The sequence below is a fragment of the Solea solea genome, chromosome 18, assembly GCF_958295425.1.
Source record: "Solea solea chromosome 18, fSolSol10.1, whole genome shotgun sequence".
In the NCBI taxonomy this organism is placed as follows: Eukaryota; Metazoa; Chordata; class Actinopteri; order Pleuronectiformes; family Soleidae; genus Solea; species Solea solea.
Window position 1 is genome coordinate 14,404,947 of NC_081151.1, and position 16,312 is coordinate 14,421,258.

At 35.0% G+C, this 16,312-nt stretch overlaps 1 pseudogene; it reads left to right on the plus strand.

The window, feature by feature from the left end:
• The window catches only part of LOC131444886 (uncharacterized), a 30,174-nt pseudogene extending 21,414 nt beyond the window's left edge, over positions 1-8,760 (plus strand).
• The last annotated feature ends 7,552 nt before the right edge of the window (positions 8,761-16,312 follow it).

The window sequence follows — 16,312 nt, forward strand, 5'->3', positions numbered from 1 at the left end:
GCGCACACAAAAAGACACTAATAGAAAAACACATCCAAACTGTGAAATCATTGCAAAATTAAACAGTGAAGGTATAGAAGTATATCTTATAAGATGTTAACTCCGTTTGTGAGGTTTATATTATGGGACAGGAGAAAAAAGAAAAACATCCGAAAACAGCCTTATCTCAGCTTGAATACGCACACAAAAAGACACCAATAGAAAAACACATCTAAACTGTGAAATTATTGCAAAATCAAACACTGAGGGTATAGAAGTATATCTTATAAGATGTTAACTCAGTTTGTGAGGTTTATATTATGGGACAGTAGAAAAAATCTGGAAATACCCTTATCTCAGCGTAATGTGCACACGGAAAGACACCAAAAGGAAAACATAACCAAACAGTGAAAAAATTACAAATTCAAACACTGAGGGTACATAAGTATATCTTGTAAGATGTTAACTTCATTTGTGGGTTATATATTTTAGGACAGTAGAAAAAAGATAAAAATGCGAAAAGAGCCTTATCTCTGCGTAATGCGCACACAAAGGGACATCAATAGAAAAACAAACCCAAACAATGAAATCATTGCAAACTCAAACACTGAGGGTATAGAAGTATATCTTATGAGATGTTAACTCCATTTGTGAGGTTTATATTATGGGACAGTAGAAAAAAGAAAAAAATCTGGAAATAGCCTTATCTCAGTGTAATGTGCACACAGAAAGACACCAATAGGAAAACATAACCAAACAGTGAAAGATTAGAAATTCAAACACTGAGGGTACAGAAGTATATCTTATAAGATGTTAACTTCATTTGAGAGATTTATATTATGGGACAGTAGAAAAATGAAAAAAATCAGGTAACAGCCTTATCTCAGCTGAATACGCACACAAAAAGACACTAATAGAAAAACACATCCAAACTGTGAAATCATTGCAAAATCAAACAGTGAAGGTACAGAAGTATATCTTATAAGATGTTTACTCCGTTTGTAATGTTTATATTATGGGACAGTAGAAAAAAGAAAAACATCCAAAACAGCCTTATCTCAGCTGAATGCGCACACAAAAAGACACCAATAGTAAAACACATCCCAACAGTAAAATCATTGCAAAATCAAACACTGAGGGTATAGAAGTATATCTTATAAGACTTTAACTTCATTTGTGAGGTTTATATCATGGGACTGTAGAAAAAAGAAAAACATCCGAAAACAGCCTTATCTCAGCTGAATGCGCACACAAACAGACACCAATAGAAAAACACATCCCAACTGTGAAATCGTTGCAAAATCAAACACTGAGGGTACAGAAGTATATCTTTTAAGATGTTAACTTCATTTGTGAGCTTTATATTATGGGACAGTAGAAAAATGAAAAAAATCAGTAAACAGCCTTACCTTGACAGTAAATCAGCATCCTGGCTCATTGCCTTTAGGAATTAATGAAGAAAAGACAGTTTCCCACCTTTTTGAATAAATATATCTTATAAGGTGTTAACTTCATTTGTGAGTTTTATATTATAGGACAGTAGAAAAAAGATTAAAATACCCTCGATCAGCCTTAGTCCCTACTACACATACTGAAAAATCAGACCCCTGGCTCAATGCCTTTATTAATTATTGAATAAAATACAGTTTTGTGCCTTTTTTACGTTTGAATTTTAAAGACTGTCCTTTTGGCCGCTACACGGTGACCTTTGGCCCTAGAGACCCCATATTCGGAACAGGGGATCCTCCGGAGCCACTAAACAATAATCTGATAAAAAAAATATGAATAAAGTCATCTAGAAAAGTATTTGGTGCAATTTCAGGCTGACCTTTGACCTTTCCGAAGGTTGCACGGGTCTAAAACTCGGCACCCTAGATCAGCCTAAGTCCCTGATACACATACTGAAAAATCAGACTCCTGGCTCAATGCCTTTACTGAAAATCAGGTCGTGTCAGACTCTATACAGTCTTAGACCCTTTGGCCAGAGTGGAGGTTTTGGAGGGAACTACATTTCTACAGGTCGCAGGAGTGTGAATTTTTCATATGTCGTTTGGGGTCCTAAGACAAGCGGAACAACACCAGTCCCGTGCTGCGTCCCGGAAATAGCCTTATCTCAGTGTAATGCGCACACAGAAAGACACCTATAGGAAAACATAACCAAACAGTGGAAAAAATTACAAATTCAAACACTGAGAGTACATAAGTATATCTTATAAGATGTTAACTTCATTAGTGGGTTTTATATTATAGGACAGTAGAAAAAAGATAAAAATACGAAAAGAGCCTTATCTCAGCGTAATGTGCACACAGAAAGACACCAATAGGAAAAGATAACCAAACAGTGAAAAAATTACAAATTCAAACACTGAGGGTACATACGTATATATTATAAGATGTTAACTTCATTCGTGAGTTTTATATTATAGGATAGTAGAAAAAAGATAAAAATACGAAAAATAAAAAAGCCTTATCTCAGCATAATGCGCACACAAAAAGACCCCAAAAGGAAAAAACACATCCACAAAGTGAAATCATTGCAAAATCAAACACTGAGGGTACAGAAGTATTGTAGACGACTATACTAGGAAATTTTTGTCTCATTTTGCACGACATACGATACGATGACATTTTTGTAACATTTTGGATGGCATACTATACTATGACATTTTTGAGTTATTTTGGACGACAAACTGTACTATGTCGTTTTTGTATCATTTTTGACAACATACTATACTATGATGTTTTTGTCTCATTTTGGACGACATACTACACTTTGACATTTTTGTCTCATTTTGAACGACACACTATACAATGACATTTTTGTCTCATTTTGGACGACATACTATACTATGACATTCTTATCTCATTTTGGACGATATGCTATACTATAAAATTTTTATCTGATGCCTTTAGGAATTATTACAAAAAACACACCCGAACGGCTGACCTTTGACCTTTCCAAAGGCTGCACAGGGCTGAAACTCGGCACCCTGGATCACTCTTAGTCCCTGATACACATACGGAAAAATCAGACTCCTGGCTTAATGCCTTTACAAATAATTACAAAAAACACCCCCAAACTGCTGACCTTTGACCTTTCCGAAGATTGCACAGGTCTGAAACTCGGCACCCTGGATCAGCCTCAGTCCCTGATACGCATACGGAGAAATCAGCATCCTGGCTCATTGCCTTTAGGAATTATTGAAGAAAAGACAGTTTCGGACCTTTTTTACGTTTGAATTTTACAGACTTTCTTTTTGGCCGCTACGTGGAGACCTTTGACCTGAGGGCTCCATATTCGGAAAGGAGGATCCTCCGGAGCCACTAAACAATAATCCTCGGAGGAAAAGCCAAAAGGACTGTTTGTCCTGTGTCCAAAAACTGAAAATCAGGTCGTGTCAGACTCTATACTATGACATTCTTATCTCATTTTGGACGATATGCTATACTATAAAATTTTTATCTCATTTTGGACGACATACTATACTATGACGTTTTTGTCTCATTTTGGACGACATACTATACTATGACATTTTTGTCTCATTTTGGATGACATGCTATACTGTGACATTTTTGTCTCATTTTGGAAGACATAGTATACTATGACATTTTTTGGTGATTTTGGACGACTTACTATACTATGAGATTTTTGAGTTATTTTGGACGACGTACTATACTACGACATTTTTGAGTGATTTTGGACGACATACTATACTATGACGTTTTTGTCTCATTTTGGACGACATACTATACTATGACATTTTTGTCTCATTTTGGATGACATGCTATACTGTGACATTTTTGTCTCATTTTGGAAGACATAGTATACTATGACATTTTTTGGTGATTTTGGACGACTTACTATACTATGAGATTTTTGAGTTATTTTGGACGACGTACTATACTACGACATTTTTGAGTGATTTTGGACGACATACTTTACTATGACAATTTTGAGATTTATTTTGCACGACATACTATACTATGACATTTTTTGGTGATTTTGGTAGACTTACTATACTATGACATTTTTGAGTTTTTTTGGACGACATACTATACTATGACATTTTTGAGTGATTTTGTCCGACATACTATTGTACTATAAATTGACATTTTTAGTTATTTTGGACGACATACTATTCTATGACATTTTTGAGTTATTTTGGACGACATACTATACTATGACATTTTTGAGTGATTTTGTCCGACATACTATTGTACTATAAATTGACATTTTTAGTTATTTTGGACGACATACTATTCTATGACATTTTTGAGTTATTTTGGACGACATACTATACTATGACGTTTTTGTCTCATTTTGGAAGACATACTATACTATGTCATTTTTGTCTCATTTTCGACGAAATACTATACTATGACATTTTTGTCTCATTTTGGACGACATAGTATACTATGATTTTTTTTGTCTCATTTTGGAAGACATACTATACTATGAGATTTTTGTCTCATTTTGGACGACATACTATACTATGACATTTTTTTGTTATTTTGACAACATACTATACTATGAGGGGCCACACGGTGATATAGTGGTTAGCACTCTCGCCTTGCAGCGAGAAGACCCGGGTTCGAGCCCCGGTTGGAACAAGGGCCTTCTGCATGGAGTTTGCATGTTCTCCCCGTGTGTGCGCGGGTTCTCTCCGGGTACTCCGGCTTCCTCCCACAGTCCAAAAACATGCAATGTGGGGATAGGTAAATTGGACACTCCAAATTGACCATAGGAGTGAGTGTGAGAGTGAATGGTTGTTTGTCTCTATCTGTGTGTGGCCCTGCAATGGACTGGCGAACTGTCCAGGGTGTACCCCGCCTATCGCCCGATGTAGCTGAGATTGGCACAGCACCCCCCGCGACCCTCTGGTTGAGGATAAAGCGGTAGATGATGACTGACTATACTATGAGATTTTTGTCTCATTTTGGACGACATACTATACTATGACATTTTTTTGTTATTTTTACAACATACTATACTATGAGGGGCCACACGGTGATATAGTGGTTAGCACTCTCGCCTTGCAGCGAGAAGACCCGGGTTCGAGCCCCGGTTGGAACAAGGGCCTTTCTGCATGGAGTTTGCATGTTCTCCCCGTGTGTGCGTGGGTTCTCTCCGGGTTCTCCGGCTTCCTCCCACAGTCCAGAAACATGCAATGTGGGGATACTCAAATTTTTTGAGTTATTTTGGACAACATACTATACTATGACGTTTTTGTCTAATTTTGGACAACATACTATACTTATACTATGACGTTTTTGTCTCATTTTGGACGACATGCTATATACTATGACGTTTTTGTCTCATTTTGGACGACATACTATACTATGACGTTTTTGTCTAATTTTGGACAACATACTATACGTATACTATGACGTTTTTGTCTCATTTGGACGATATACTATACTAGGACATTTTTGAGTGATTTTGGACGACTTACTATACTATGACGTTTTTGTCAAATTTTGGACAACATACTATACTTATACAATGACATTTTTGTCTCATTTTGGACGACATACTATACTAGGACATTTTTCAGTGATTTTGGACGACATACTATACTATGACATTTTTGTCTCATTTTAGGTGACATACTATACAATGAAATTTTTGTCTCATTTTGGACGACATACTATACTTTGACTATTTTTTCATATTTTAGACCACATAATATACTTTGAAAATGTTATCACATTTTGGACGACATACTATAGTATGTCGTTTTTGTCTCATTTTGGACAACGTTCGATACTATGAAGTTTTTGTCTCATTTTGGACAACATACTATATTAAGACATTTTTGGATGAAATATTATACTATGACGTTTTTGTCTCATTTTGGACGAGGTACTATATTGTGACATTTTGTGTCATATTGGACAACATACTATACTATGAAATTTTTGTGTCATTTTGGACGACATACTATACTATGATGTTTTTGAGTTATTTTGGACGACATACTATACTATGACGTTTTTGTCTAATTTTGGACGACATAGTGTACTATGACATTTTGTCCCATTTTGGACAACATACTATAGTATGACTTCTTGTGTTATTTTTGACGACATGACATTTTTGAATTATTTTGGACTACATTCTATACTATGACATTTTTGTCTTTTTTTGGACGACATACTATACTATGACGTTTTTGTTTCATTTTGGACAACATACTATACTAAGACATTTTTGTCTAATTTTGGATGAAATACTATCCAATGACGTTTTTGTCTCATTTTGGACGACGTACTATACTGTGACATTTTTGTGTGATTTTGGAGGACATACTATACTATGACATTTTTGTCTCATTTTGGACGACATACTATGCTTAGGACATTTTTGAGTGATTTTGGACGACATGCTATACTATGACATTTTTGTCTAATTTTGGACAACATACTATACTATGACATTTTTGTGTCATTTTGGACGACATACTATACTATGAAATTTTTTGAGTTATTTTGGACAACATACTATACTATGACGTTTTTGTCTAATTTTGGACAACATACTATACTTATACTATGACGTTTTTGTCTCATTTTGGACGACATGCTATATACTATGACATTTTTGTCTAATTTTGGACGACATACTATACTATGACATTTTTGAGTTATTTTGGAAGACATACTATACTATGACATTTTTTAGTTATTTTGGACGACATGCTATACTATGAGGATCAAACGGTGGTGTAGTGGTTAGCATCTCGCCTTGCAGCGAGAGGACCCGGGTTCGAGCCCCGGTTGGAACAAGGGCCTTTCTGCATGGAGTTTGCATGTTCTCCCTGTGTGTGCGTGGGTTCTCTTCAGGTTCCTTTAGCTTCCTCCCACAGTCCAAAAACATGCAATGTGGGGATAGGTAAATTGAACACTCTAAATTGACCATAGGAGTGAGTGTGAGAGTGAATGGTTGTTTGTCGCTATCTGTGTGTGTGTGGCCCTGCGATGGACTGGCGAACTGTCCAGGGTGTACCCCGCCTGTAACTGTCTTCGAGACAGATTTCATTGTTATAAACTGGAGTTCATTAAGTGTTAACATTAATAAATAGGAGACAAAAAGGGCAAATGTCACTTAAATACCTTGAAGTAAGGTCATTTTATTTTGAAGTGCATGCTCACATGACTGGGGTCAGTTTGAGGTTAAACTGAGGGATTGTGGGTCAGAAGCGGGAACATTGTTATGGAGGCAAGAGGTTATGATTTTGGAAGTTTTCTGCACTGTGTTCAAGAGGCGCACACGGTAATTATACGTATATTAATTGTCATATGTATTTAATTTTTGGTTTGTTAAAATAAGCCTCAATGGACTCATATGGACTTTTATGTTTGTATTTATAGTTTTCACGGTGTCTTATGATTTATTGATGTCGACGGCGAAGGAGAAGAAAATCAAGACAGCTGTAGGAATCGTGGCCTTTTTGTTGAACCTGTGTAGCTACACCGCCTATCGCCCGATGTAGCTGAGATTGGCACAGCACCCCCCGCGACCCTCTGGCAGAGGATAAAGCGGTAGATGATGACTGACTATACTATGAAATTTTTTAGTTATTTTGGACGAGATACTGCACTATGACATTATTGAGTTGTTTTGGACGACATTCTATACTATGAAATGTTTGTATCATTTTGAAAAACATACTATACTATGACGTTTTTGTCTCATTTTGGATACACATTTTGGATTCACTGGACCCCCTGCAGTACGCCTATCGACCCAACAGGTCCACCACCGACGCCATCACAGCTGTCCTCCACCATTCCCTGTCCCACCTGGAAAACAAAGAGTCCTACATCAGGATACTCTTTGTAGACTACAGCTCCGCCTTCAACACGGTCATCCCCTATAAACTCACCCACAAGATGTCCACATTTGGTATTCACCCCACCCTCTGCGACTGGCTCCTTGACTTCCTGACTGGCAGACCCCAGACTGTCAGGATTGGCAATAGAACATCAGCCAGCATCATCCCAAACATTGGCACTCCACAAGGATGTGTCCTCAGCCCCATCCTCTACACCCTGTTCACACATGACTGTGTCGCCTCCCACAAAGACAACACCATCCTGAAGTTTGCTGACGACACTGCAGTGATAGGATGCATCACTGCGGCGGACGAAGCGGCCTACAGGACGGAGGTGGACAGTCTGGTTTCTTGGTGCGAAGACAACAACCTCACCCTAAACACAGACAAGACGAAGGAGATGATAGTGGACATGAGGAAGGAGAGGAGACCTCACCAACCACTGTTTATCCGGGATCTTGAAGTGGAGAGGGTGAGCAGCTTTAAGTACCTCGGGGTCCACATCACTGAGGACTTCACATGGACCACCAACACAACACAGCTGGTCAAGAAAGCACAGCAACGGCTGTATTTTCTGAGGAGGCTGAGGAAGTTTGGCATGTCGACAAAGATCCTCAGCAACTTCTACAGCTGTGTCGTGGAGAGCAGTCTGACCAACTGCATCAGCGCGTGGTACGGCAGCACTACGGCCATGGACCGCAAACGCCTGCAGAGAGTGGTAAAGACAGCTGAGAGGATCACCAGGTCCCCACTGCCCTCTCTGCACAGCATCTATCACCGCAGAGTCCACAGGAGAGCTGCCACCATCATAAAGGACAGCACCCACCCACAACATGGACTGTTTACACTCCTGCCCTCAGGACGGAGGTACAGGAGTGCCAAATGCAGGACCACACGTCTAAGGAACTCTTTTTACCCCACTGCCATCAGAATCCTTAACAGCTGAACAGGACTACAATAATCTTGTCACCTGGTTACACTGTCACTGAATCTGTTACCGTCACTTTAACCTGACACATGTCACTTTAAATCTGTTAAATCTGTTTGCACAGCATCAAATTGCACAACCAGTGTTCACTTTATGTACAGTTCTTCTTCTTGTATATATGCATACGTTTACACTTATTTCATGCATATATATATTTAGTTTTTTTTTGGTAATATTTATATTTATATTTTCTTTATGTATATTTACACTTTACAAAAGCATTTCTTTTCTACTTTATGCTGGTGTTTTTGAGTGGACAGCAAAGTAAGAATTTCATTGTACAGGGAAACGTGTTTCTTTACTGTGCATATGACAATAAACACTTTGAATCTTGAATCTTTGAATCTTGAATCATACTATGACATTATTGAGTTGTTTTGAGTGAAACAACTCAATTATTGAGTTGTTTTGGACGACATTCTATACTATGCATTTTTGTGTGATTTTTGACGACATACTATACTATGACTTTTTGTGTTATTTTTGACGACATACTATACTATGACATTTTTGTGTCATTTTGGACGACATTCTATACTATGACATTTTTGTCTCTTTTTGGACAACATACTATACTATGACGTTTTTGTCTCATTTTAGACATCATACTATACTATGACATTTTTGAGTTATTTTGGACGATATACCATACTGTCATTATTGAGTGATTTTGGACAACATACTTCATTTGTGAGGTTTAAATTTTAGGACTGTAGAAAAATAAAAAAAATCAGGAAACAGCCGTATCCTAGCTGAAGACGCACACAAACGGAAAACAATAGAAAAACAAATCCAAACAGTGAAATCATTGCAAAATCAAACAGTGAAGGTATATAACTATATATTATAAGATTTTAACTTTATTTGTGAGGTTTATATTATGGGACAGTAGAAAAATGAAAAAAATCAGAAAACAGCTGTATCCCTGCTGAATGCGCAGAAAAGCAGACACAAATAGAAAAACACATCCAAACAGTGAAATCATTGCAAAATCAAACACTGAAGGTATATAACTATATCTTATGAGATGTTAACTTTATTTGTGAGGTTTATGTTATGGGACAGTAGAAAAATGAAAAAAATCAGAAAACAGTCTTATCCCAGCTGAATGCGCAAAAAAACAGACACAAATAGAAAAACACATCCAAACAGTGAAATCATTGCAAAATCAAACACTGACGGTACAGAAGTATATCATATAAGATGTTAACCTTACTGGTTAGGTTTATGTTATGGGACAGTAGAAAAATGAAAAAAAACAGAGAACAGCCGTATCCCTGCTGAATGTGCACAAAAACAGACACAAATAGAAAAACACATCCAAACAGTGAAATCATTGCAAAATCAAACACTGAGGGTACAGAAGTATAACTTATAAGACGCTAACTTTATTTGTGTGGTTTATGTTATGGGACAGTAGAAAAATGAAAAAAAATCAGAAAACAGCTGTATCCCTGCTGAATGCGCAGAAAAGCAGACACAAATAGAAAAACACATCCAAACAGTGAAATCATTGCAAAATCAAACACTGAGGGTACGGAAGTATATCTTATAAGATGTTAACTTTATTTTTGAGGTTTATGTTATGGGACAGTAGAAAAATGAAAAGAATCAGGAAACAGTCTTATCCAAGCTGAATGGGCACAAAAACAGACACAAATAGAAAAACACATCCAAACAGTGAAATCATTGCAAAATCAAACACTGAGGGTACGGAAGTATATCTTATAAGATGTTAACTTTATTTTTGAGGTTTATGTTATGTGACAGTAGAAAAATTAAAAAAATCAGAAAACAGCCGTATCCCTGCTGAATGCGCACAAAAACAGACACAAATAGAAAAACACATCCAAACAGTGAAATCATTGCAAATGCAAACAATAAAGATATATAACTATATCTTATAAGATTTTAACTTCATTTGTGAGGTTTATGTTATGGGACAGTAGAAAAATGAAAAAAATCAGAAAACAGCCGTTTCCCAGCTGAATGCGCACAAAAACAGACACAAATACAAAAACACATCCAAACAGTGAAATCATTGCAAAATCAAACACTGAAGGTATATAACTATATCTTATGATATCTTAACTTTATTTGTGAGGTTCATGTTATGGGACAGTAGAAAAATGAAAAAAATGAGAAAACAGCTGTATCCCTGCTGAATGCGGACAAAAACAGACACAAATAGAAAAACACATCCAAACAGTGAAATCATTGCAAAATCAAACACTGAATGTATATAACTATATCTTATGATATCTTAACTTTATTTGTGAGGTTTATGTTATGGGACTATAGAAAAATGAAAAAAATCAGAAAACAGCCGTATCCCAGCTGAATGTGCACAAAAACAGAAAAAAATAGAAAAACACCTTCAAACAGTGAAATCATTGCAAAATCAAACACTAAAGGTATATAACTATATCTTATAAGATTTTAGATTTATTTGTGAGGTTTAAGTTATGGGACAGTAGAAAAATGAAAAAAATCTGAAAACAGCTGTATCCCTGCTAAATGCGCACAAAAACAGACACAAATAGAAAAACACATCCAAACAGTGAAATCATTGCAAAATCAAACACTGAGGGTACGGAAGTATATCTTATAAGATGTTAACTTTTTTTGTGAGGTTTATGTTATGGGACAGTAGAAAAATGAAAAAAATCAGGAAACAGCCATATCCCTGCTGAATGCGCACAAAAACAGACACAAATAGAAAAACAGTGAAATAATTGCAAAATCAAACACTGAAGGTATATAACTTTATCTATAAGATTTTAACTTTTTTTGTGAGGTTTATGTTATGAGACAGTAGAAAAATGAAAAAAATCAGAAAACAGCTGTATCCCTGCTGAATACGCAGAAAAGCAGACACAAATAGAAAAACACATCCAAACAGTGAAATCATTGCAAAATCAAACACTGAAGGTATATAACTTTATCTATAAGATTTTAACTTAATTTGTGAGGTTTATATTATGGGACAGTAGAAAAATGAAAAAAATCAGGAAACAGCCGTATCCCTGCTGAATGCGCACAAAAACAGACACAAATAGAAAAACAGTGAAATCATTGCAAAATCAAACACTGAAGGTATATAACTTTATCTATAAGATTTTAACTTTTTTTGTGAGGTTTATGTTATGAGACAGTAGAAAAATGAAAAAAATCAGAAAACAGCTGTATCCCTGCTGAATACGCAGAAAAGCAGACACAAATAGAAAAACACATCCAAACAGTGAAATCATTGCAAAATCAAACACTGAAGGTATATAACTATATATTATAAGATTTTAACTTAATTTGTGAGGTTTATATTATGGGACAGTAGAAAAATGAAAAAAATCAGAAAACAGCTGTATCCCTGCTGAATACTAAGAAAAGCAGACACAAATAGAAAAACACATCCAAACAGTGAAATCATTGCAAAATCAAACACTGAAGGTATATAACTATATCTTATAAGATGTTAACTTTATTTGTGAGGTTTATGTTATGGGACAGTAGAAAAATGAAAAAAGTCAGAAAACAGTCTTATCCCAGCTGAATACGCAAAAAAACAGACACAAATAGAAAAACACATCCAAACAGTGAAATCATTGCAAAATCAAACACTGAGGGTACAGAAGTATATCATATAAGATGTTAACCTTACTGGTTAGGTTTATGTTATGGGACAGTAGAAAAATGAAAAAAAACAGAAAACAGCCGTATCCCTGCTGAATGCGCACAAAAACAGACACAAATAGAAAAACAGTGAAATCATTGCAAAATCAAACACTGAAGGTATATAACTATATCTCATAAGATGTTAACTTTATTTGTGAGGTTTATGTTATGGGACAGTAGAAAAATGAAAAAAATCAGGAAACAGCCGTATCCCTGCTGAATGCGCACAAAAACAGACACAAATAGAAAAACACCTTCAAACAGTGAAATCATTGCAAAATCAAACACTAAAGGTATATAACTATATCTTATAAGATTTTAGATTTATTTGTGAGGTTTAAGTTATGGGACAGTAGAAAAATGAAAAAAATCTGAAAACAGCTGTATCCCTGCTAAATGCGCACAAAAACAGACACAAATACAAAAACACATCCAAACAGTGAAATCATTGCAAAATCAAACACTGAAGGTATATAACTATATCTTATGATATCTTAACTTTATTTGTGAGGTTCATGTTATGGGACAGTAGAAAAATGAAAAAAATGAGAAAACAGCTGTATCCCTGCTGAATGCGGACAAAAACAGACACAAATAGAAAAACACATCCAAACAGTGAAATCATTGCAAAATCAAACACTGAATGTATATAACTATATCTTATGATATCTTAACTTTATTTGTGAGGTTTATGTTATGGGACTATAGAAAAATGAAAAAAAATCAGAAAACAGCCGTATCCCAGCTGAATGTGCACAAAAACAGAAAAAAATAGAAAAACACCTTCAAACAGTGAAATCATTGCAAAATCAAACACTAAAGGTATATAACTATATCTTATAAGATTTTAGATTTATTTGTGAGGTTTAAGTTATGGGACAGTAGAAAAATGAAAAAAATCTGAAAACAGCTGTATCCCTGCTAAATGCGCACAAAAACAGACACAAATAGAAAAACACATCCAAACAGTGAAATCATTGCAAAATCAAACACTGAGGGTACGGAAGTATATCTTATAAGATGTTAACTTTTTTTGTGAGGTTTATGTTATGGGACAGTAGAAAAATGAAAAAAATCAGGAAACAGCCGTATCCCTGCTGAATGCGCACAAAAACAGACACAAATAGAAAAACACATCCAAACAGTGAAATCATTGCAAAATCAAACACTGAAGGTATATAAATATATCTTATAAGATTTTAACTTTTTTTGTGAGGTTTATGTTATGGGACAGTAGAAAAATGAAAAAAATCAGAAAACAGCTGTATCCCTGCTGAATGCGCAGAAAAGCAGACACAAATAGAAAAACACATCCAAACAGTGAAATCATTGCAAAATCAAACACTGAAGGTATATAACTATATCTTATAAGATGTTAACTTTATTTGTGAGGTTTATGTTATGGGACAGTAGAAAAATGAAAAAAGTCAGAAAACAGTCTTATCCCAGCTGAATGCGCAAAAAAACAGACACAAATAGAAAAACACATCCAAACAGTGAAATCATTGCAAAATCAAACACTGACGGTACAGAAGTATATCATATAAGATGTTAACCTTACTGGTTAGGTTTATGTTATGGGACAGTAGAAAAATGAAAAAAAACAGAAAACAGCCGTATCCCTGCTGAATGCGCACAAAAACAGACACAAATAGAAAAACAGTGAAATCATTGCAAAATCAAACACTGAAGGTATATAACTATATCTATAAGATTTTAACTTTATTTGTGATGTTTATGTTATGGGACAGTAGCAAAATGAAAAAAAATCAGAGAACAGCCGTATCCCTGCTGAATGTGCACAAAAACAGACACAAATAGAAAAACACATCCAAACAGTGAAATCATTGTAAAATCAAACACTGAAGGTATATAACTATATCTTATAAGATTTTAACTTTATTTGTGAGGTTTATGGGACAGTAGGAAAATGAAAAAAGTCAGAAAACAGCCGTATCCCTGCTGAATGCGCACAAAAACAGACACAAATAGAAAAACAGTGAAATCATTGCAAAATCAAACACTGAAGGTATATAACTTTATCTATAAGATTTTAACTTTTTTTGTGAGGTTTATGTTATGAGACAGTAGAAAAATGAAAAAAATCAGAAAACAGCTGTATCCCTGCTGAATACGCAGAAAAGCAGACACAAATAGAAAAACACATCCAAACAGTGAAATCATTGCAAAATCAAACACTGAAGGTATATAACTATATATTATAAGATTTTAACTTAATTTGTGAGGTTTATATTATGGGACAGTAGAAAAATGAAAAAAATCAGAAAACAGCTGTATCCCTGCTGAATACTAAGAAAAGCAGACACAAATAGAAAAACACATCCAAACAGTGAAATCATTGCAAAATCAAACACTGAAGATATATAACTATATATTATAAGATTTTAACTTTATTTGTGAGGTTTATATTATGGGACAGTAGAAAAATGAAAAAAATCAGAAAACAGCTGTATCCCTGCTGAATGCGCAGAAAAGCAGACACAAATAGAAAAACACATCCAAACAGTGAAATCATTGCAAAATCAAACACTGAAGGTATATAACTATATCTTATAAGATGTTAACTTTATTTGTGAGGTTTATGTTATGGGACAGTAGAAAAATGAAAAAAGTCAGAAAACAGTCTTATCCCAGCTGAATACGCAAAAAAACAGACACAAATAGAAAAACACATCCAAACAGTGAAATCATTGCAAAATCAAACACTGAGGGTACAGAAGTATATCATATAAGATGTTAACCTTACTGGTTAGGTTTATGTTATGGGACAGTAGAAAAATGAAAAAAAACAGAAAACAGCCGTATCCCTGCTGAATGCGCACAAAAACAGACACAAATAGAAAAACAGTGAAATCATTGCAAAATCAAACACTGAAGGTATATAACTATATCTTATAAGATGTTAACTTTTTTTGTGAGGTTTATGTTATGGGACAGTAGAAAAATGAAAAAAATCAGGAAACAGTATAATCCCAGCTGAATGCGCACAAAAACAGGAAAAAAATAGAAAAACACATTCAAACAGTGAAATCATTGCAAAATCAAACACTGAGGGTACGGAAGTATATCTTATAAGATGTTAACTTTTTTTGTGAGGTTTATGTTATGGGACAGTAGAAAAATGAAAAAAATCAGGAAACAGCCGTATCCCTGCTGAATGCGCACAAAAACAGACACAAATAGAAAAACACCTTCAAACAGTGAAATCATTGCAAAATCAAACACTAAAGGTATATAACTATATCTTATAAGATTTTAGATTTATTTGTGAGGTTTAAGTTATGGGACAGTAGAAAAATGAAAAAAATCTGAAAACAGCTGTATCCCTGCTAAATGCGCACAAAAACAGACACAAATAGAAAAACACATCCAAACAGTGAAATCATTGCAAATGCAAACAATAAAGATATATAACTATATCTTATAAGATTTTAACTTCATTTGTGAGGTTTATGTTATGGGACAGTAGAAAAATGAAAAAAATCAGAAAACAGCCGTTTCCCAGCTGAATGCGCACAAAAACAGACACAAATACAAAAACACATCCAAACAGTGAAATCATTGCAAAATCAAACACTGAAGGTATATAACTATATCTTATGATATCTTAACTTTATTTGTGAGGTTCATGTTATGGGACAGTAGAAAAATGAAAAAAATGAGAAAACAGCTGTATCCCTGCTGAATGCGGACAAAAACAGACACAAATAGAAAAACACATCCAAACAGTGAAATCATTGCAAAATCAAACACTGAATGTATATAACTATATCTTATGATATCTTAACTTTATTTGTGAGGTTTATGTTATGGGACT